Source organism: Schistocerca americana, chromosome 3, assembly GCF_021461395.2.
Source record: "Schistocerca americana isolate TAMUIC-IGC-003095 chromosome 3, iqSchAmer2.1, whole genome shotgun sequence".
NCBI classification, from domain to species: Eukaryota; Metazoa; Arthropoda; class Insecta; order Orthoptera; family Acrididae; genus Schistocerca; species Schistocerca americana.
In genome coordinates, this window is record NC_060121.1 from 613,071,237 (window position 1) to 613,095,131 (window position 23,895).

Consider the following 23,895-nt stretch of genomic DNA (forward strand, 5'->3'; position numbering starts at 1 on the left):
AATGTGAAACTTAAGTTTCTCTCGGCGTATAAAATGTTCAAACAACGAAAAAAATGGGAATGCATCCGGATGACGTCTTCGACTAAAGAAATATACTGCAATAGGAGATTTACTCTGCTTTTGTAAGCGTGTGACGCTTATGCTCGGTACACCGCTCCTCCATGGCCCTGATGATGTGAACACTGTATAACGTGCCAGAACTGCAAGGCATACGGTGGACACCCACCTCATGCAAACCAAGATTATCCTAATTGTAGATGGTGCTCGAGAAACACATTTCATGTCATGTTTCCTTCTGTTGGAAATACTGCCTGCATAAGGCAAGAAGGCCTCAGACGTCAGGCCACCTCATTAATATCATCACGAACCCACATCATCGTTGTTCGACAGCGCAACGCGCGTCTGATCTGTGTTTCTTTGTAACCATTCTGACAAAAGTAACTTCGAGACGGGCTAACTCACTTTCCGCGACTGCAGAAAGACAGTACGTGATTTCAGGTTTCCCCTTGATGCAGACACGCGGTGATCCAGAAATTACACTCTAAGACAAAAGAACGACGCGCCACGAAGGAATTATCTGAATGAGACGAAAATCGGCAGATGTGGTGTACATGTACCGACAGACAAATAATTACTATTTCAGAAAATAATTGTAAGATACAATATTTGTGGTTTACTTATTCTAGGATTGAAGACAACTGTGTAAGTTGAAATGACATCTTTACTGTCGCAATATTAGCACAAAAATGCACGCCTTTACACACTTTTCAATGTGAGACAAAAAACAGTCGTCAAGATAACGCATCTCGTCAACATAAAAAAAATGGAGTAACCTTAAACACAACAATATTAAATATTCACTCTCAAAAAAATGGCTCTGAGCACTATGCGACTTGACTTCTGAGGTCATCAGTCGCCTAGAACTTAGAACTAATTAAACCTAACTAACCTAAGGACATCACACACATCCATGCCCGAGGCAGGATTCGAACCTGCGATCGCAGCGGTCACGCGGTTCCAGACTGAAGCGCCTTTAACCGCGCGGCCACACCGGCCGGCTATTCACTCTCAGAAGGTTTAATTATTCTAAACACAACAATATTAAATATTAACTCTCAGAAGGTTAAATTATCCTAAACACGACAATATTAAAGCTTAATTGGAAGTTTCTTTACAAAATTGTTCCTACACTTACGTTATGATTTTGGTCAATACTAGGAAAACAGTCCGATTCCGGTTCAATGATGACAATTAAGTCTACAGTGGATGGTTAGTTATGTGAGAAATTGAGCAAAAGATTACCCACGGTTGCTCGAGATTACAGTGCACGCAAGCTGGTGAATCAACAAGTTTATGCCTCTGCACGCAGTATTTACCTTAAGCTGCGATGAGCTGTCGTCTGCTAGGCCGCTCGCTTCCGCTGAAATTCCTATGAAACTAATTACACCTCTGTTGCATTTTCCAGCAGAAACTTTCCCTATGTTTCTCGTTATGCGAGAGAACATGTACTCATCCCTAGTCATAGAATGTGGCGATATACACGCGCATGGTTGGAGCAGCGTGCATATTATAATGTCCTGTCAGTTCTTGCAAGAGCAATTAACTACTTGGCTGGTTCGTTTCTCCACAGTTGGAGGTAAACGATGCTACAGCTAATTTCTAGCTGGATATCAGCCGCTGTGAACGCAGTGTTCACACAAATTACTCCTCTGCGTCGTACAGAGAGGTATGTGCTCCGTTCTGCACTTGACGTCAGTTCAGAAAAGAGTTCCCCGAAATTTCTGTCTTGTCTTACCCATAGCCGAAATGTCTCCCCACCTGGGTTCTTTCGTTCTTCATACATTTCATCAATCTCTTCGTCATCTGCAGAACCAGTTGGCATATAAGCTTATACTACTGTGGTAGGCTTGGGCTTCGTGACCTATCTTGGCTACAATAATGCGTTTACTATGCTGTTCGTAGTAGCTTACTCCTGTTCCAACTTTTTTATTCATTATTAAACCTACTCCTGCATTAACCCTATTTGATTTTGTATTCACCTGACCAGAAGTCTTGTTCCTCCTGCCACCGAACTTCACTAATTCCCACTACATCTAACTTTAACCTATCCATTTCCCTTTTTAAATTTTCTAACCTACGCGCCCGATTAAGTGATCTGACATTCCACGCTCCGGTCCGTAGAACGCCAGTTTTCTTCCTCCTGATAACGACGTCCTCCTGAGTAGTCCCAGCCCGGAGATCCGAATGGGGGACTATTTTACATCCGAAATATTTTACCGAAGAGGATACCTTCATCATTTAACCGTACACTAAAGCTGCATGCCCTTGGGAAAAATTACGGCTGTAGTTTCCCCTTGCTTTCAGCCGTTCGTAGTGCCAGCACAGCAAGGCCGTTTTGGTTAATGGTTCAAATGGCTCTGAGTACTATGGGACTTAACTGCTGAGGTCCAGTCCCCTAGAACTTAGAACTACTTAAACCTAACTAACCTAAGGACATCACACACATCCATGCCCGAGGCAGGATTCGAATCTGCGACCCTAGCGGTCGCGCAGTTCCAGACTATAGCGCCTAGAACCGCTCGGCCACTCAGGCCGGCTTTGGTTAATGCTACAAGGCCAGATCAGTCAATCATCCAGACAGTTGCCCCTGCAACTACCGAAAAGGCTGCTGCCCCTCTTCAAGAACCACACATTTGTCTGGCCTCTCAACAGATACCCCTCCGTTGTCCTTGCACCTACGGTACAGCCATCTGTATCGCTGAGGCACGAAAGCCTCCCCACCAACGGCAAGGTCCATGTTTCCAGGGGGGGGGGGGGGGGGTTAATAGCCCTACGCTGCTAATATTTGCAACCGTTCTTCAGTTGCTATTTCACTGCTGTTTGACTTAAACATAAGAGTAATTATATTCGTCTTTTGGAAACAAATTTTTATTATTGTTTTTATAAAACGTATTTTATCTAATTGTGTTAGGTGCTTTGAGTGGGCTTTTTTTCTTTTTTTTTTTGGTCACCGGTCTTCTGACTATTTTGATGCGGCCCCCCGTAAGTTCCTCTCCTGCGTTAACTTACACTTGCACCCAGCGTCTTCCATTATTTGTTGTATCTACTGCTCCCTCAGTACCATGGAAGTTATTCCTGTATCTTAACACATGTCATATTGTCCTGTCCCCTCTTGTTGTCACTGTTTTCCACATGTGTCCTTCCTCGCCTGCTCAGTGGAGAACCTCCTCAAGATCTATAAATAAATAAAGGAGATAACTATTTGATTAATTATAAGTGTTTTTAAGATATGTAGTGTTTCATGACAGCACTTTCAGGTTACTTTAATATTTACATTATTTACAATTACTGGATTGTAATTTAGCATTCACTTTTACGTCCGTTGGCTCTCGTGAAAGCACCTCTAGATACAAAATTCTTTGATAAATTTCCAGTCGCATCTCAACCTAACTGTTGTGCACTCATCTTAAACCTCAAGGTAAAAGCATTGTTCTGACCGCATTTTTCAAACACACTGCTTCAGTTTATTTCCAATATGCTTCGAAACCAGGTCAGCAGAAACACTGTCCGTGATACACGAGCCTACCAGATCCTAATAGTCATATAAGACTCATGATATCACCGTTGTTAAACCTTGCTAAAATGAGGCTCTCGGCATTTTATAGCATTTCTGTTCTAAATACTAAAGCTGGACATCTATTCATCCATTACGTACACTGAAAGAACGTGTTTCCCTTGCGTAGAGAAACGTAGGTCCTCTTCCAAACATTCACTTTCTACGCTGCCTTCGTGGTAGGTTGAAGTGCAGTTCATCAATGTTTTTTAATTCATAGGGAAACGCTGTATGCATGTATAGTATGAACTGAGATACTATGTCTTTTCCATGCGCTATGACCATTTCCAGTTATTAAGTACCCTACCACAATACAGTTCTTAGCTTAGCGTGCACTTCTAAATGTGTCCTCCAGATGGAGGAGTAAGAGATTAGTGTTTAACGACCCGTCGACAACGAGGTCATTAGAGACGAATCACAAGCTCGGATTGTGTCAAGGCTGGGGAAAGAAATCGGCCGTGCCCCTTCAAAGAAACCATCCCAGTATTTGCCAGAAGTGCTTTAGGGAAAATACACTACTGGCCATTAAAATTGCTACACCACGAAGATGACGTGCTACAGACGCGAAATTTAACCGACAGGATGAAGATGCTGTGATATGCAAATGATTAGCTTTGCAGATCATTCACACAAGGTTGGCGCCGGTGGCGACACCTACAACGTGCTGACATGAGGAAAGTTTCCAACCGATTTCTCATACACAAACAGCAGTTGACCGGCGTTGCCTGGTGAAACATTGTTGTTGTGATGCCTCGTGTAAGGAGGAGAAATGCGTACCATCACGTTTCCGACTTTGATAAAAGTCGGATTGTAGCCTATCGCGATTGCGGTTTATCGTATCGCGACATTGCTGCTCGCGTTGGTCGAGATCTAATGACTGTTCGCTAAATATGGAATCGGTGGGTTCAGGAGGGTAATACGGAACGCTGTGCTGGATCCCAACTGATGATAGACAACTTATCCGCATGGCTGTAACGGATCATGCAGCCACGTCTCGATCCCTGAGTCAACAGATGGGGACGTTTGCAACAACTATCTGCATGAACAGTTCGACGACGTTTGCAGCAGCATGGACTATCAGTTCGTAGACCATCGCTGCGGTTACCCTTGACGCTGCATCACAAACAGGAGCGCCTGCGATGGTGTACTCATCGACGAACCTGGGTGCACGAATGGCAAAACGTCATTTTTTCGGATGAATGCAGGTTCTGTTTACAGCATCATGATGGTCGCGACCGTGTTTGGCGTCATCGAGGTGAACGCACACTGGAAACGTGTATTCGTCATCGTCATGCTGGCGTATTACCCGGCGTGATGGTATGGGGTGCCATTGGTTACACGTCTCAGTCACCTCTTGTTCGCATTGACGGCATTTTGAACAGTGGAAGTTACATTTCAGATGTATTACGACCCGTGGCTCTACCCTCCATTCGATCCCGGCGAAACCCTACATTTCAGCAGGATAATGCACAACCGCATATTGCAGGTCCTGTACGGGCCTTTCTGGATACAGAAAATGTTCGACTGCTTCCCTGGCCAGCACATTCTCTAGATCTCTCACCAATTGAAAATGTCTGGTCAATGGTGGCCGAGCAACTGGCTCGTCACTATACGCCAGTTCCTACTCTTGATGAACTGTGGTATCGTGTTGAAGCTGCATGGGCAGCTGTACCTGTACGCGACATCCAAGATCTGACTCAATGCCCAGGCGTATCAAGGCCGTTTTTACGGCCGAGGTGGTTCTCCTGAGTACTGATTTCACAGGATCTATACATCCAAATTGCGTGAAAATGTAATCACATCTCAGTTCTAGTATAATATATTTGTCCAACGAATACCCGTTTATCATCTGCATTTCTTCTCGGTGTTACAATTTTAATGGCCAGTAGTGTATGGTAAACGTAACTCTGGATGGCTGGACGCGGATCTGAACCGTCGTCCCCCCGTATGCGACTCCAGTGAACTATATGCTAACCAATGCATCACCCCCTACATAATGTAAATTACATCTTAAGATGTCAAAGGAAAGGAAGGAAGGATCGAATGTCTCTGGGCGCTATGGGACTTAACATTTGAGGTCATCATTCCCCTAGAACTCAGAACAACTTAAACCTAACTAACCTAAGGACATCACACACATCCATACCTGAGGCAAGATTCGAACCTGCGCCGTAGCGGTCGCGCCGTTCCAGACTGTAGCGCCTAGAACCGCTCGGCCACGGACGGCAAAGGAAGGAAGGAAGATTGGGTTTAACGTCTCGTCAACATTGGGGTGATTAGATACGGAGCACGAGCCCGGAGAGCTGTAAGGATGGGGAAGGAAATGTGTTGTGCCCTTTCAAAGGAACCATCCCAGCTTTCGCCTGGAGCTATGTAGGGAAATCATGGAAAACCTAAATCTGGACGGCCGGGTTTGAATCGTCGTTAACGTTTCCTTTAGAAGACGAACACATACTTATTTGTTTGCAGCAGTTGTTTCTAAGACGACGTGTTGGTGAGGCGATCAGCACCACTCCTTTTACGCGAACGCAGATTCGACTGCTATACTGTATGTGTTACGCATAGTAAACCGCATAACTATTTTATATTTTTTGTTGACCTGAATTTGAAAAATTCACAAAAAATCTGTTCTATTTGTAACGACCCATACATCAATATATCGTGTACTGAGCAAACGGGACCAATTTTTAAAAGCTTAGCAGTATTGCAGATGTCAGACTTAAATGTACGCAATTCTTAAACCTTGTTTCAAGTGTTTATGAGTTTTTAACATCAAATAATTTCGCAGAACGTTAAAAGAGTTGATTCGCCTAGGCGGCCTAAGCGTTTCCACGTAATGCGAACGCGCCTACGCAAAGAAACTGTTATTGTTATGGTGTGACAGAAAGACTGTGATCCGCCGACGTACCACGTGACTACCAGCTGAGCTCCGGTTAGTGGTGGGGAGCGGCGCATGCGCATTGAAGGTCGCAGCACCAAGCCGCCTGCCGTCAGTCTGTCTTCAGAGCTCGACGTGGTTGGAAGTATCAGACAACTGCTTGACCCCCAAACAAATAAACGCTCTTTATCCTCTTTGTTTTCCATTTCTGTTGAGAAAGCATTGTTGGCACCTGTGGTCTGAAAAAATTTTGAATCAGTCTTGAAGAGCGTCGCTGGGTGAGCGTTGATTTTTGTGCTGTGCGGGCAACTGGCGGCCATCTTTACTGGGGAAGCGATCGTTACTCGCAAAGCTTGTAAGAACTCTTAATGAAAGAGGAGTTTCACACACACAGGAGAGCAGAACTACGCTTTTAAGGATCCAGAAGGGAATAATTTCGTAACTTACGTCGAGGGGAGACAACACGAACAGCAGGTAAATACAACACTGATATTTTAAACATATCTTTTATCAGAATTTCATTCAATTACGTGCAGTACATTATTTATATTTGCAGTTCATGCAGTATTTATGTCAGTCCAGTGCATTAGCTTTTGCGATTTGTTACTGTTAAAGCTTGACTTTCGTGCATGGAACTTCTACAGTATTGTTTCATTGCATTTACATACTCGTATATATTGTGATCATCCTGTATTTTATATCCAATATTTGCGTTAACCTCGTTCTTGAAGTAGGTTTGTTGTAAATAAGAAACCTAGTTTTCTCATATCTTTAGTTGTAACAATTCCTTTATCCGTATGTAGAACCAGGTCAGTGGACTGTTGACAGGAAATGTTCTCGTTCAGCTGACTGCATGGTCAGCAGGCGCGTTGATCTGAAAGCGGTCCAAGTATTTTGAGCAAGTGAACTATCGTACTTCAGTAAAATCATGTGACTTCCGTTCCTGCTGACATTCTAAAATACATTCTTAAACATTAATATTCTTTTTTTCTGTCTGGTTATGGAGGATAAAATTCAGCATAAACAATGGCCTAAGAAGTCAACCCCAAACCATCCTGCGTTGTTACGATCAAGACCGTAATTTAAGAAAAATTTGTTTACTATCAGAAACGTAATGTATTTGAAGAATTGTTCAGGTAACATATTTACTAGCGTTAGAAAGTTAACTGATTTACTCTGAACATGACGAGCCTTATTATTATTGGTTCAAGGGCACAAGTAGCGCTGTGCCTTTTGTTTTTATTATGTTGTTTGCCCGTTGTTGATTTCTACATTACATTGCTGTTAACGTAATGCGTTTTGGATGCTCTCTGGATGAAATTGTATTCCGCGGCTAGAGAATATTAAATGCATTGGTGTTCCATCTAGCGTGCAAGTGCGGAATTAACCGTTTGGCGCTAAACGCAATTTTTGCCTAATGTGATCGCTCACGTGCAGTACCTTAAATGTTATTTTCTTGTTCTTCGTTTTATCTCGCCTATAATTTAGCAGGTAGCGAGTCATTTCACAAAACTCATAGCAATTCGTTCGATGTACAGGTTAATTTCCAAGCACTAAATGATGGTTTGGTTTTCAGAACAACACACTAATGTGCGTCGAAAAGCTAGATTAAGATGTAGAAACGATACTATGTGTCGCAGAGGGTGAGCACACTTAGAAATTACGTCCTGCACGCCTTGTATCGTAATTGGTATACTAACTGCAGTCTTTTTATACGGCGGAAGTCAAATCTGTAACAACATTAAATTAAAGCCGTATAGACTTTGTGAATACGTGTCATATTTGTTATTAGATGCTTCCGTAATTCATCAGAATGTTTGGGTTTGTGTATACAAAGTTATGTTACCGCTAACAGGCCTTTTTTAAGCCTGATAACCGTGCAGCTATGTAGTAGGTTTTAATGTTACTAGTACCGTATATAGATAAGCCGAGTGTCCTGTGTGAAGTTATAAATATCCTTGTATTGAAGTGTTAAAAACATCAGCTGAATATTGTTAAGAGGAACAACTTTGGCTTTTCTGCTAAAAATATAATGAAGTTATCTTGTAGTAATTCCCATAATTATTCATGTGAACGGATTAGCACTAGGTGTAATAGGGTTTTTGTGGGTTATCCGAAGGGGACTCGTGTGGAATGAAGCACTAACTGGCTGTCCACAGTGAGCACCTGCTTTCGTGCTCTTAAATGAAGCAACACACATATGAGCATCGAACCACATGACACCCCAAAACCAAACTGCCTAACCTCTATAAATGAAGTAACACATTTGTTTGTTCTGAGATAATATGTCCTATGTATCGATACTGTTTCTTCGTTCAATCGCATCCTGCTAGAGCGAAGGCCCCGCATGCTTCACAGAAGTATTTTTCAGCGGCAAATTCTGCAAGAGAGGTAGACTGAATCGTTGTCAAACCTTGAAGGCTGCCCATCACGATGGGATTTGAGGAGCACTACGTTTGAGTAATTAATGAGAAACGGTCACTCTACAGATTTTAGAAAAAAAACGTTTCCATTGTTTTCGCAGCTGGTGATGATGAATTTGACATGTAATTAATTCACTGCACCTGCAAAAATACTGAGCTCCATAGGATCTTGAAGTGCTGTTCCACAGCATGATGCAATAAATTATGTTGTTTTTGCGACTAATACAACTCAAAAGAGCAGTTTTATCACCATTTATCGTTGATTTCCCTTCGAAAGTGACAAGTAGCACAACAAGCCGAATCATCGTTAACCGATATTTATCCACAACGTACGATTGTAGACAGGATGTCAAGTACAGGAAAACACAAAGGACAAAACGTGCCTGTACATACAAGTTCCGTAGACATTCGTGTCAAGAAAATACACTCCCTTCAAAACTTTGGAAATGTACTTTTATTGATGTCTGTAAGGATAAATGCCTTTACTAGTACATTGTTGTATTAGTTACAGAGAAACGTAACTTGAGACAAAGCTTTAGCTTTTATAGTTACATTTAATGAAAAAGCGGTTCGCTTGGGTTTGAAAGAAACTCGCTACGATTCTGAATTTGCCTTATCTAAGGTTTCTCATATTGGTAGAGTCATTAATCAGCCAAATTACATCTTCTGCTGGGTAAAGGTCTCTCTATTTTTCCACGCATTACTGCCTTCCACGATAGGTACGACTATCCATGCTTCTCCAGCATGTTTGTTTACTTCCACCTGTCCCCAGTTAATCATGGTTTTATTTCTTGGAATCCGAAACAACTTAATTAGCCCATCTTCCATTTACGCAACTGGCTATACATCTGGAGTTTCAGACTCCAATTTTCCTTAAACATTTGTTTCTTTACCTGTCTTTTCTATGTATGTATGTTCGCTCCATATCTCCTCCTAAACCACAAGACCAATTGGCACACATATCACTTATTGTCTGGAAATCATCTGCCTATCAAAGATGTGAGGGTGGAGATGTAATAGTACTGTAGTCAACGACGCACGGATACTCATACTTTAGTCAACCAGTATTTGAGAATGAGCACAATTAGAGACTTGCAGCAAACTTCACACATAATTTCGAACCTTAACGAAACTTCTTCTCGCTGATGACTCGCACAATGATGAAAGGGAAAAAGATAATCGCTTACTACATTTCCTCATGTAGTAAAACCGCCACATGAAGCATGACGTCTACTACTTCTTTGCTTCTGACTCTATTCACAAGACATTTCGCATACTGTAGCTACATATACCATATGTATCTGCAAAATTATATTATTGTACAGCGCATCATTGAGCTGCGTGAAAATGAAAATGCTAGAGATGCAGGTTAAACATGCGTACAAATACGTGTGGAATATGTTAAATATATTTAGCATGTGTGGGTAAGGGTAAAAAGCTCATCCTAAACTCCTGGAACGATTGCAGCCAAATTAGGTACAAATATTAGTTAAAATCTGGAAAGAAATACTGTGGAGGTAAGAACCACTAGCCCCCTGCTGCGGTAAGCGTGATAACGTGGAGAGATGGAGCAAGAGGAAATGGACAGTGAGAGAGGAGGAGGAGATCGACACAGATAGGGGGAGGAGAGAATGGACAGTGAGAGACGAGGAGAAGAACAAAGAGAGGGAAGATGAGGAGATGGACAAAGAGGGGGAGATGGACACAAAAGGGAGGAGAAGAAAAGGAAGAGGTGAGGGGATGAGATGAACGGAGACATGGGGAGGAGCAAATTGACAGAGAGAGTGGCAGGAGGTGGACTCATAGAAGATTGGAATAAATACATGGTGAACATAAAGTCCGGGAACACTTTCAATTATTTATGGTACAAGAACTAAACACTGTGCAGATGTCATACATTTTGCATTTTGAAGAGAAACTCTGAGAGGTTTTTTTATTTATTTATTATTTTTTTACAACCATTCGATATGCGAACCATGAGTGACGCAGCAGACGTCTATACGGTAATCGAATTCTTGCCATACCCGTCCCAGCATGGCATCGTCGACTACGGCAGTCGCTTCCCGTATTCTCTCCCGGAGCTCTGCTACATCACGTGGTAGTGGCAGATCTTTAAAGTGGCCCCGCAGAAAAAAGTCACACAGAGTGAGATCTGGTGGTTGGGGAAGCCACTTCATGAAACAGTTGTCCCCTTCTGTAGCATGGCTAATCCAGCGATGCGGCAGCTCCGTGTTCAGGTACCCACAAACTTAACGGTGAAAATGGGTTTGAGCCTCGTCCTGCTGAAAGATGACGGGAGAGTCCGATTGCATTTGAGACATCAGTCATTGCTGCGACATGTCCAAGTAGGAATATTCAGTGACAGTGCTCTCGGCGAAGAAGAACTGCCCGTACAATTTCCGACGTGACAAGGCACAAAAAAACATTTACCTTTGGGGAATCACGCTCAAATTCAGTGCATTCGTGTGGATGCTTTGTACCCCAGATTCGACAACTATACCTGCCCACTTTCCAATTAGTGTGAAAAGTGGCTTCGTCGCTAAAAATTAAGCGATCAACAATGACATCCTCATCCAATTGTTGCAACTGCGAACAAAACTCAAAACAAAAACTGTCATTGAAGCCATTTCGAGTTCACGGGATGCACGACGCACCGATTTCTTTGGATTCCTTATGAATGTCTCTCGTACGCGCTCCACATTCACTCACACTGGGACGTCCGCCTCTCTTTACCGGGCACAAGCAACCCGTCGTAACGAATTTGTTGTGATAGTGGTAAATGACCTTCCTTGTTGGTGGCATCTTACCATTCTTGGTTCTAAGCATCCGTTGAACAGCTCTAGGACACTTGTTTTTGTCGAACTCAAACACACAGAAAGCTCGCTCCGCACCTGAACTCGCCATGTTTGCGTCTAGCGTTGACTATCGGCAAATTGCCAAACTATGCTAAGGCAGTATACATGAAAAGAAAACTTTCAGGGTTTCTCTTCAAAATGACATATGTGCGATATCTGTACAATGTTTGGTTCTTGTGCAATGAATAATTGAAAGTGTTCCTGGACTTTATGTACACCCTGTACATCTACTGGAAACGCCGAGTACTCAGCTTGAGATAAAGTGAAATCAGTTTCTTGTAGCTCGAGGGAAGTTATTTGGGATTTTGTTGAAACTGAGCGAGAAGCTTATTTTCAAAATCTGCAAATCACAGATAGAATGAATGTTTACTAACCTAATAATATTACATGCACAATTTAATCTCTCTGCACATACACATTGCGCAGGGCAGTGAAACAACCCAAGGGAAGTGTGGCCTGTGTACTTTGTAAGAAAGAAATTATATGTAACGAATGGAGGTGATTATTGTAGCTGAGAAGCTGGTCATATTTGTTCTTTTTAAAGACTCCTATCAGAATTCTTACGTCTTAAGATGCTGCGTGTTATCATAACTACCCGAGATCAAAAAAATTAGAAAAGAAATCGCGTCATGTTTACTTTGGGAGTTATGTAAATTATGATGGCGTTTCTAACTCGTATCTAGGTTTTAGAAATTATATGAATGCGTATAACAGTTTTAGAAATTGTAACGTCTTTCCACTTCGGTCGTATTTTATGAGAATTTGCTGATCTATTTTCATTCATTTGGGTATAAACCACTTACCTAGTTGCGTTTTCGATTTAATAAATCGTCGATGTCAAAAGCTTTTTGGCAGCCCATTTGAGTAAATACTTAAACGAAAGGATGTGTTTGCTGTGAGATGTTTCTGTCTGGGGGCAGAATCAGAGTCATTCTGCACGTGAAGTTAGGTTGTCTCTCACAAACGAATGGAAAGGCAGGAAATGTTGCGTCCGGGGCAAGGTTTTGTGTCGCCTCTCGCTGAGGCCATCGGATAAACGTAATGTACATGAGCGTTACGTAACGGCGAAAACCGGTTATACTCGGTTCTCGGGTTATCGTAGACTCCCGGCCGAGAAATCGACCAAAGGGCGCAGCTAACCTTGTATATTAGGCAGTCGCCTCCAGTTTCTCACCTGTCTGGTCTTAACGGGCTAATAATGGTACTGATGCATAATGAGCAAGCAACGTTCAAAATACAAGTTACGTATACGCGTCTATCCAAATTAACTCCTTTCCTGTACTATTGATGGAAACATCTACTCTTTTTTTTGCTTTTTATGGTACTGTACACAACTATCACCATCACGAAGCAAGTTCAGCTCTGGATTTTAGCCGTTATATCTTTTCAGAACTACATTTAAAAGCTCATGTCACTGACGGTACATTCACTTTGCCTGATGGCGAATGCCCGAGGGTTCGGCGATGAGTGCTCAACAGTAATAGGCTAACATAGTCCGTAGTTTCTCGACTGAAAGGTTCCCAATCTACGTCTGAGACAGCAGCGCAGGTTCTGGAGAAAACATCAAAGTAACGCGTGTCAGTTTTAGACGGACTTCCTTAGAATGCTCTGCACGCATACGTTTTAAAACCTGGGACTTTTCACTGGACATCGCCCAAATTATCGCTGCTCTAGAATACCGTGCGAAAGGATTGAATCTCTGGAATCGCATTCGGGGTGGGGGGTGGGGGGGGGCGTAGTTTAAATCCTGCCAGGCCATCCAGATTTGACTTTCCGTAGTTTCCCTGAAGTCAGTTGAATGCCACGACGGTTTTTATTGATAGGTCAAGGTCTATTTTTTTCCAGTTCTTTCCAATACGAAATTTTTCATTGTCTCTGGCTGTCTACTTGCAGAGCAACTGCATTAACAAATCTTCCTTTCTTACCGAGGAACTGCTTGTTCCTTGTATAATACACCGTGTAGTCAGCGTACGTTAACTGGTGCAAAGACACGCAAGAGTGGCTTTTCTGCCGTTGGAATTTACTGCAACAACATGAGATACTGCCACAATTTTCGTAGTTGAGAACTCAACCGCTTGCCCTAACTCCCGTACCTCTCAATAGCGACAACATTGTGGTTAAATTTTTTTGTGATAGCCTTTGACAAAAGTACGTTTGCGTCATCTGCATTGTATTACCCGTCCTTTCTCCCTTTCTTTCCAATACAACGTCCTGCTTGCCAGTTCTTCTTGGCTTGCTTTTGTATCAAGTTTTTAATTCCTGGTAGTTACCAAGTATCCGTCTGTACTTGATACTGTGAAGTGAGAATCGTCCGGTTTGCCCTGGCGAATAAGAATCCCCGAGCCCTGTGGCGCCTTCATCTGCCAGTGGATGTGGTTTGCCACTGCCTTCCTCCGACATTCGTGTGTTGCACCGCATGAGTACAGCGTAGATTATTTTATGTTACAAGCGTGCTTCTGAGGCTCAGAATGTAGTACTGAAAGAAAGAGGGAATGTTAAACTTGTTGCCGGAAAGTTGATTTCTTCTCCCTAAAGCCATGCTCTGCAATCTTAACTTAAACATAAGCATCCGACAGTCATGTAGAATGTAGCTAGTGACAGGCGCAACGATTGTTCGTAAGACTTTTACACCGTCACCGATCTTTATTTTTCGCTGCAAGCAGACGTTACAGATTTTGTATCATCACCGTATCTGTATACCTCATTACCTCTGTGTATCGAATGATCTCGTCCTCGACAGAATTTTAAACCCTGATCTTTCCCTCTAGCTGCAGCTACTATTTTGTGCACTCATACTCGGTAGAGAGGCAAGCTGTGTGTGTGCGTGTGTGTGTGTGTGTGTGTGTGTGTGTGTGTGTGTAATTCTCGCTGAGCAACGGAATTCATTGGACGCTTGTTCGACCACGATCAGTGATGTGACCGTCTTGCGTCGGTGATTTTCCTGTGCCTTTGTGCATGATGAATTGTTCCCCAACGAGGCCATAAGATATTAGTTTTAGCTAAATTCAAATAACAAACACACTTTGTGTATTTCAAGTCACGAAGGTGGAACAGTTGGAAAGACGCTAAGAAGAACGGCGTGATTTTTCGACGAATGTGGTCAGCACGCGGATATTAAAGTGATGGCCAGTAAAAATGATACATACAACAGTCGTTCAACACCAGAAAGTATCGCAGCTTATTTATCCATGGCGGTGATGTTTCATGAGTCAGTTCCCATATAGTTGGTTGGCATCTCCGAAGCATGCTTGATACCAAGTTTTCCGTATATTCACGTGGGAGAGACCTCCACATTCAAATGCGTTGACAGCTGTGTCAAAGTGAAGTCCTTTTTTTCCATTGCAACTTCTGTTTGATACCATACATTTTCAGCAGTTTTAGCCTCAGGCGACTGTGAGGGCTAATCCAATACCTAATACGTTTGGCAGTCCGTATCAAACATCTCAGATACATTTTTATCGCCATCTGTGCATCTAAATTGTCGGTAAACACGTGCAAGCTGCGCAAACCCAATTGTGAGAAACACGCCCAAATATGCTTTATGGAGACTGCATGCAGGACAAAGGTTCCATATATGGGATTGTGAAAGAACGCGGTATCTTTTTACCATTTGTCTGTAAAGCCGACCACCTTCTTAATCAACAACATATAAATGCTTCTTTATTATGTGTTGACTTCTAAATCGGTTTTGGAATATATATGGGCAGCTCGTACGTACATGGGCGGATTCTGAGGTTCCTCCCACATACGAATGATCGAGGGGCAGCAGCACCGACACACGACTCTGAGCTGTTTACGAACATCAGAAGTTTTGATATGGTGCGTGATCTTTCTACGATCTGTCACCACTTCGTGTCTACTCGCTGTTATGGCATTAAAATAAATCTGAATTAACTGTTTCAATGCCACATTGCTTTACTAGCCTTGGTCCTATTGCTACTGGGTATATCCTTGCCTTCCTCCGACGAGAGGATGTCACTCATCCAGTAGTTGAGAAATTTACTTATTAACTTTAATTGGCGAGGCTCGGTGGCTAATTGTTAAAGTGGCAAACCACAAATCCAAAGGTCTGATGATGTTCGATCCCTGTGTAGTTCTATGATTTTTATTTGCACTTATCGCTTTATTCATCTCTGACACTTTTTTTATGACGATGCAAAACATTGCTAAAAATTTTATTTGCGTCTTTTACTAAGTTTAAGGAGACATATCAATCTGATGATGATCGTTAACAATCGGAAGCGGTAAATTAATTAAAGAAATTTTCAATCAAAAAGTGTTTTAAGTTTTTACGAATTCTTAAACGCTGGATAGCGGCACCTTCAAGGCGATCATCTTACCCATCATCAATGTTAGTTAATGTGAAAATTTCAGAGTTGCACCAATTGTTACAACTGGCTGGATCAGTCAGTTCAAAGTCGAAGGCGACCGCTTCCTACTGGACCATACCTTGTAAAGCATTTTAGTGTTCAAACAAAGCTTAGAGTTTATGACGTCTTTACCGCTTTTTTACGTACTACTGCTTAGCTTGAAATATTCCAAATTCGAAAATCATTGCAAGAGATGAAAGTCACACTACTGTAAAATAAAATAAAAACATTCAGCAACTAACCGTGTATCAAACAAATAAACTTGATATTTGTATTCTGACTCGTTTGTCAATAATGTATGAGAATATCACAAGATAGTCGAATGGCTTTTGGATTTACAATCGCTAGGGAGAGCAGCGACACAGCCATCAGTAGATTTCAGGCGACCTTGCTAGAATGTGACGCACAAACTGTGTGCGTGGCATTGCCGGGGAATTAACTGCTTCCAGATTTCGGGACCTGGAATTGCGATGAACAGTTTACAGTACTTATCTGATGCTGCTTGGAGGTGAGATCCACTTCTTACATCTTGAGTCATTCGAAAGCGCGCATCTGGCGTTCAATTGGACAGTAGAGGTTGTTTCGCCCTGTGCTGTGTACTAGTAAAACTAGTTCCTTGCACCTTACTGGCTATGCTGGACGTGGAATTAGCGAACTGAATTACCGAGTACAACATTTTGGGGATGGAGGGAGAGGAACAAATGATTTTACACAAACATTTAACAAGTGAGGGGTTTTTTCCCAATCTTCGGCTCAGGAGACACGAATATCAAACAGTTGAAATACGATGACACATAGAACACAGTTTATTCGATTTAATGATTAGATATACTACTTGCCTCACTTGGGTTAATTGACGACTGTAAAAGAAAGGGCATCATCCCCGTGATTACTGATCAGTCGCTAGAAACAAGAGGAATAAGACGTGACATTTTCAGTCTTATAGAACAACAGTAGTAATTATTTTTAACTTATTTCACACCACCTGGGCCGGCCTGCGTGGCCGAGCGGTTCTAGGCGCTTCAGTCTGGAACCGCGCGACCGCTAGGGTCGCAGATTCGAATCCTGCCTCAGGCATGGATGTGTGTGATGCACTTAGGTTAGTTAGGTTTAAGTAGCTCTAAGTTCTAAGGGACTAATGGCCGCAGATGTTAAGTCCCATAATGCTCAGAGTCATTTGAACCAACCCACCACCTGGGGGATCGGACTTGCTGTCTTTAAGTGGATCGCCATCGCCTTAGATACTTCGATCACAGAGGCAGTTCCTTGTTTTGAAAATATGACCTCGCCAAACTGAAACCCGTAACCCGACAGTCAAACTTCGTGAAATAAAGGTCCCACCGCCCGCAAAAGAAGGAAACGTTACAAATATGCAGCTGAAGCTATCGCATATGGCTCTCCAGCCAACACTATCATACGGTACTTGTGAATTTACAACAGAAACGTAAGTAAAGCGTGCAGGTCCGGCTTTAAAAGGTGTAGGAACGCATTTGCTTGATTGGAATCTCTTTGTGCCATGTATTTTACTGAATAAATCACTAAATAGTGCATGAGCATTGGTAGATGCCTTGATGATATTGCTTCATGTGAAAATTATGCGAGTCGCTTTCACTCTGTTTATTAGATATGTTTCTAGCCAGTTTTGTTCTGTTTCAGTCTCTACTGCACAAAGAGTCTGTTTAAAACTTTATAAAATCTTCATAAGAAAAAAGATTTCTGCTTGTAATTTCAACACAAAGTTTAAACAACTTGTGACAAAATGCCGCTGCATCAAATATCTTGCTGCAGAATCTTGTTTTATTGTTAGAGTCCTGTGCACAGTTCCCATCGTGGAATACTTCTTTAATTCCAAACTAATGCATATAAATAAATCACTAGCATCAGTGTGTTTTTACATTGAGGCTATATTAATCAGTAACCAGATGTGCAGCGTTGCTAAGCCTGTGAAGTTCGCTTCTCAGAATCTGTATCACAATGCTGTTGGCACATGGGCGTTCCTGGAACGCGACGTGCCCGCAACTTTAAAGGGGACATTTCACGGCAGACTGCACCTACCAGCGTACGGCCAATACATAGTAGACAGGCAAACCCTCGCCATCCCAATACGCGTCTGCTTTGCGTAACGAAGTCCTGTCGGTTTCCAAGGCGTTTCGTATGACACTTTTCACTCAAAATACAATAAAATGCATGTTTTGTTTTAACAGAATCATGTAAAGTAATGAGGGAGATACGTAAACATCATAGGACACCATTAATCTACCCCACGTTTAACAGAGTAGCATGCGGTGGTCAGTTTGTCAGCCATAGCCTGTCAAGAATCGTCTGGAAGGGCTTCGACAGTGCAGATGTTACAATGGCAAGGAAATCGACTAAGCGAGGGTATAATTCTACATCATAGCTTTCACCATAACCGTGACAACAGATTAGAGGCTGAGGTAGCGAGATGGCGTTTACAGAAAAACCATCTTTTAACAAACAGTGGTCTAAACAACAAGAAAGAGGAGAACCACTTCTGGACTACAAGCGTGCGCTAATAGTGCTGCGTAAAGAAGGGCGTGTACGTTAAAAATTAGAAAAAGAAATCACAGCTCCACGTTTATGTTCCATCATTTGACAGTAAACGCTGAACTTACAACGCCGTTAGTAATATCTGTTCATTATGACAAACGCTACCACAAGCGATCATAGGATGACTTACTTGATCGCACGTACATCGTGGCTTGTTGGCCGCGTAGGGAAGTTTTCCATTGTTCCTGTGGAACGATGCACATAATTAGGTCACTCCCGAGATAAGAATTGATACATTGTTGCAACTGTTAGCTGAAAGTACGAGCATTAAGCGTTAGGTTAAATTTCATTTTAAGAGCACCCGTTGTTTACATTTCATTTTTGGAAGCGTGAGTGCGAAGCTACTATTTGATTACACAGACCTGTTGGTGCCGCGATAATCATTAGAGCTCATGGGAAAGTCTGTTTGATTATCGTTCTTATTGGAGGTGTTTTCACGTTTATAAAATCGGCAAATAAATAGGTATCCTGGATTTTGCTTTTAATCTGTATTAGTGAAAGCCTTTTGTATCGATACCCCACTTCCTTGTGATCAGGTATTTTTGCCTTAGTTTTTAATAGATTATGTTGGACTGCTTTAGCTTCAGAATATATTTAAAAGATTACAACAAGAGTAACCCAAAAGGCTTGGCAAGGGATTATGATTGTAACCTAACATATGCCTCCGTCGTTGCTTTTACATATTGTCTACAAGTAAATACATATAAATTGAGACACAGAAGATTTGACCTAACACAAGGCTCAACATAAACTGTAATTTTCTATCTTTTCTAGAAATAAAGCGTTTCTTGTAATCTAATATATTTGTCGCTGCCGATTAAATGGTTAAAAGCCATTTTATGCTTATTCCTGAACCGGATAAGGGAAGCAGAACTGAAAGCTCAAGCGAAGCCGGAAAAGGACGAAATGCCCGCTCACCAGTCTAAGAAAATGGTGAATGAGCACTTCGCTCAGTCTGTCACTGACCTTCCTGAAACAAAGATTCAGTCTTTGCCCTGTACTTCTTGCTAAAACTTCTGCGTTAAACACTAACTCACCATCGTCTTGTTGGATGGGGAGTTATTCTCTTGCATTCGGGCGGTCTGTTCCACTGGTACAATTATGCCGTAGTTCAATGTGGGATCCAAACCACGAGGCAACCCGTCATTTTTCTTACGCACAAAGCGCAATCCAAAGATCAAAGCCGTGTTCTCCTCCTTAGGGGAAAGATGTGACTGAAAATTATTCTAGGACGTCCGAAAGATCGAACATTAACTTGCATTAACCTTCCGGTACTAACGAAATCACCAAATCACTAGCTTCATTTCAGTCTCCATCCCCCCTCCCCGCTCCTCCCGTTTATTAAGACGACCAGTTGTGTGAGTCGAATGCCTGTGTGTACAATCGCCAGGCGACGTCCTGTTGTTCCCACGGCTACCGCAAGCGTGGGTGGCCAGTTGCACTTCAGATGCTTCAGCGTTGGATGCGCTCGATTGAACTGTCGGCGTTTCTGTCTCGGCGAGGGTACCCAAATAGCGTGTATGGCCTCAGGACGGCGACGTAGTTGTAACCCATGTCGCGACATGCGCCGCCCTCGCTGAAGCGGCAAGTTGTGTCGCCAGCGGCGATATGCGCCCACGCGCTGCAAGGTAGGCGGATACCAGCCGGGCTCGTGGGCGGTACACGACTGCCACGGGGTTTCAGGTTAGCTCCGTGTAGGAATGCAGGACGTACGGCGTCAATTACCCTTGACAGTGCTGGCGTCAGAACAGGCTTCTCCGTGACAGTAGCATTAAACGGGGATATTTTTAAATGTGAACGTTGGTATGACGGCATTGGACTTCGTGAAACATTGGCCTCGTATTTTGGAGGATGGTGGTTCCAATTCCCGCGTCTACCCTAAATCGCTTCAGGCAAGTTTCGGGTGGTTCCCTACCCATTTCTGGTACGAGCTTTTGCTTCGTCTCTACTGATGACAATGTCGTCGACAGGACGGTAAATTACAATCTTCCTGTTACCATTCATACATATAAAGTTTGTATCTACCCCGTTATGTAGATGCAGTGTGCGAGGGAAACCTTATTTTTGACATCCTAAACTTTTTCGCCCAAATCCATCGTTGAGTACCATCTTCCGTTGTTCCCTCAAGGACCTACGCCGTATTCTGAATACTGCGTACTTCGGCGGCTGCATTGAAACCATAGCATCTCTCTGTCAAAAGATGGAAGTTTACTAAACAAAGAAGTAAGATAAATAAACCATGGTGCAAATGACCCGGTTGATACAGCTTCACGAGGTAACGCTACAAATAAATGTGGGCAGTGTTATGAAGGCGATAGATGATGCATGTACCAGTGACGGGGAAAACAGAATTTCCTTCAACACCTGGCTGCATAACTTCTGTTCTGTTAACGGATAGAGCGATCAGAACCTCCCCCATCTTTTATGCCATGGACATTCACAGCTGTGGAACTGTATCATGATGAAAAAGACCACTTCAGCTGTATGATAAATCTTCATTTATGATCCAACTAGTTTCAAAGCGTTAGAGCTACATCTTCAGAGATACATATTTATTAAATAACTTATTTCAAACGGTAACCAGTAGGTGACCCAACAGTCTTCGTCCACTTGTGACTACCAACCTCTTGACGGTTGAACATTTTTACCAGAAGTGGACAAAGAATGTTGGGTCATCTACTGGTTATCGTTTGAAATAAATTGTGAAATTGTATCCCCGAAGATGTGGCTTCAACGCTGCGAAACTAATTGGATCATAAATAAAGATATTTCATATAGTTAAAGCGATCTTTTTTTTTTCCATCGTGGTACCCCCCCAATTGGGAAGCAATGTACAATCATATTAGCAGTTGAAATTTACATCGGACACAGTATCATGCAACACACTTTTCGTCCCGATTACAGCTGCAGTGCCTCTTGGTTTGGATTCCATGTGATACCGAAAGCATTGGAAGGTCATCCCGATCCATGAGCTCTCAGACGCCGTGCAACGTGCCACGCGGCTCAGCCAAACCGACCTTTTCCCATTCTTTGTTTTCCCAGGGACGGGCTACCTGACCCCCACGCAAATATCTATCCTCTGACATGTATGTGAAGCTGAGTTCCACATGTGGGTCGTTAGCATCGGCATCTCACAGCTGAGGTGATTGTGGATGGTGTGACTTCTTATTGCACGTTGCTGTTGGCCAGCATCTCCGTGGCGAATTGCACCACTGTAGCCTGTCTATCCGCTGTTGCAGTTAACGGCAATCGACTGCGACTTACAGTCCGCTACAGTATTTGGCGATCCCTGTCACATACAAAGCAGATGACTCTGCAGCTCGGAAGTACACCACTCGTAGAAAATGAATGAAAAATCTATGTAAAACTGAACAACAACAACAACAAAATGTGTTGTATTTCGTGACAAGAACTTCTGAAAAATCTAATCAGAATTGATTTGCATATTTTACTGCTCGCATATGAACTTAGTTGGTCATAATTCGCCGAAATGATTGCCTCCATCTGAAGATTTGCGTGTTTGATGCCCAAACGTTGCGGCTACATGCCGCGTGTGGCTCTAGTGTATCCATGCGGGCTTGTGGGCTGTCTCCTCTGAGCCACATCATCACCAAGCTGAATAATGGACATAGTGACCCATATACACTCAGTGCTTGTACGGAAATACAAGCACCGAATGTGCTTCAGCATCTGACGGCCGGCGTCCCACCCAGTGCGTTCCTATGAGTTTTGGACACTCAGTGTATAACAACATTTTCATCTTCCGAGAAGACACAGGAAAATAATTAATCGTATGAGGTCGGCAGACCCATGTTTCCCTGCGCATCTCTATAGGATCGAAATGATGAACTCTTCACATCTAGTGAACATCTGGAAGACGACGTAGGTAAGCCTAGTCATATTAGGATGCTCTAAGTATGCTCCGCATCAAAAGAAACTGTGCGAAAATATCGCAGAAATGCGGATTTCGTTGCCAATCAATATTACAACACTAACGAGTGACAGCATTCTCGAAATTAACGGTTTAATTGCTCGTTACGTTCAAGAGGTGGACATGCATTTCTGATATAAAGTGGTGGCATTTGGAAATTTATATACACTGTCCAGTCATTTAATGTGGCCATCTGTCAAAAGCCTGAACAAACACCTTTTGCAGTGCGGACCGCTGCGAGGCGTATAGGAAGTCAGTGAGGTTCTCGAAGGTACTGACAGGGTTGTGGAGCCACGCCAACTCCATGGCCGTGGCCAACTGCGCTAGGTTCTCTGTTGAGGATCCAGGCGCGAACAGCCCGATCGAGGTTGTCCCTCAGATTATCGAGGGGTTTAAATCCGGGGAGCATGGTAAACTCATTTTGGTGCTCTTCGAACCACGCACGTATACTACGAGCTTTGTGCGCTTTCCATTTTCCTGCTGGTAAGTGTCGTCGTGCCGAGGAAAATAGACTTGTATTTAGGGGTGGATGTGGTCCTCAAGCAAAATTACATACCTTCGTTGATCCAAGGAGCCTTCTAGAATGACGAGATCACCCAGGGACTGCCACGAAAACATTCCCCAGACCATAAGGCTCCCTCCTCCGGCCTGGGCCCTTCCGACGAATGTTGCAGGGTGTTTGCTTTCAGAACAGAAGTTTCACGCCAAATACGCCACGGTCATCTGTCCGATGGAGTACAAAACGTGCTTCTTCTGTAAAGGCCATCTGTCCTTACTCAGCTGACGTCGAGTTACGTTCGTCGCAGTCAACACGGGTGCATAAACCAGGCGCCTGCTGCAGAGGTCCATATACAGCAACGTTCGCTAAACAGTCGTTGAGGAGACACTTGGTAGCCCCCTTGATACATCTACGCGGTTAGTTGCTCTAGAGTTGTACGTCTATCGGCCCATACACATCTCCACAGCCGTCGTTCACCCTTGTCATCTACGGCCCGTGGTGCACCACAAGCAGTCTTGGCGCCGTTTTGGACAGCGTCATTTTATCATGCACCGGTATACTTTAATCACGGTGGCACACGAGCAGTCTGCGAACTTTGCTGTTTTGTAAATGCTTCCACCCTTCGCCCGAAAGCCAATGATCATGCTCATTTGGACATCAGATAAATCGTTCCGTTTCCGCATTACGACAGCAACTGTACTATTTTTCGCGTACCCCCTCCCCCAACGCACTTTATGTACCCTCCACTGCTAGTGCTG

The 23,895-nt window shown here is 43.1% G+C and overlaps 1 protein-coding gene across 1 annotated transcript in view; it reads left to right on the forward strand.

The window, feature by feature from the left end:
• Positions 1 to 6,618: 6,618 nt before the first annotated feature.
• LOC124605278 (inositol hexakisphosphate kinase 2-like) overlaps positions 6,619 to 23,895 on the forward strand; it is a 95,643-nt gene continuing 78,366 nt past the window's right edge. The window contains exon 1 of the mRNA XM_047136849.1: positions 6,619 to 6,965. The gene's annotated coding sequence lies outside the window, so the exon portion shown is untranslated. The remainder of the gene's footprint in view (positions 6,966 to 23,895) is intronic.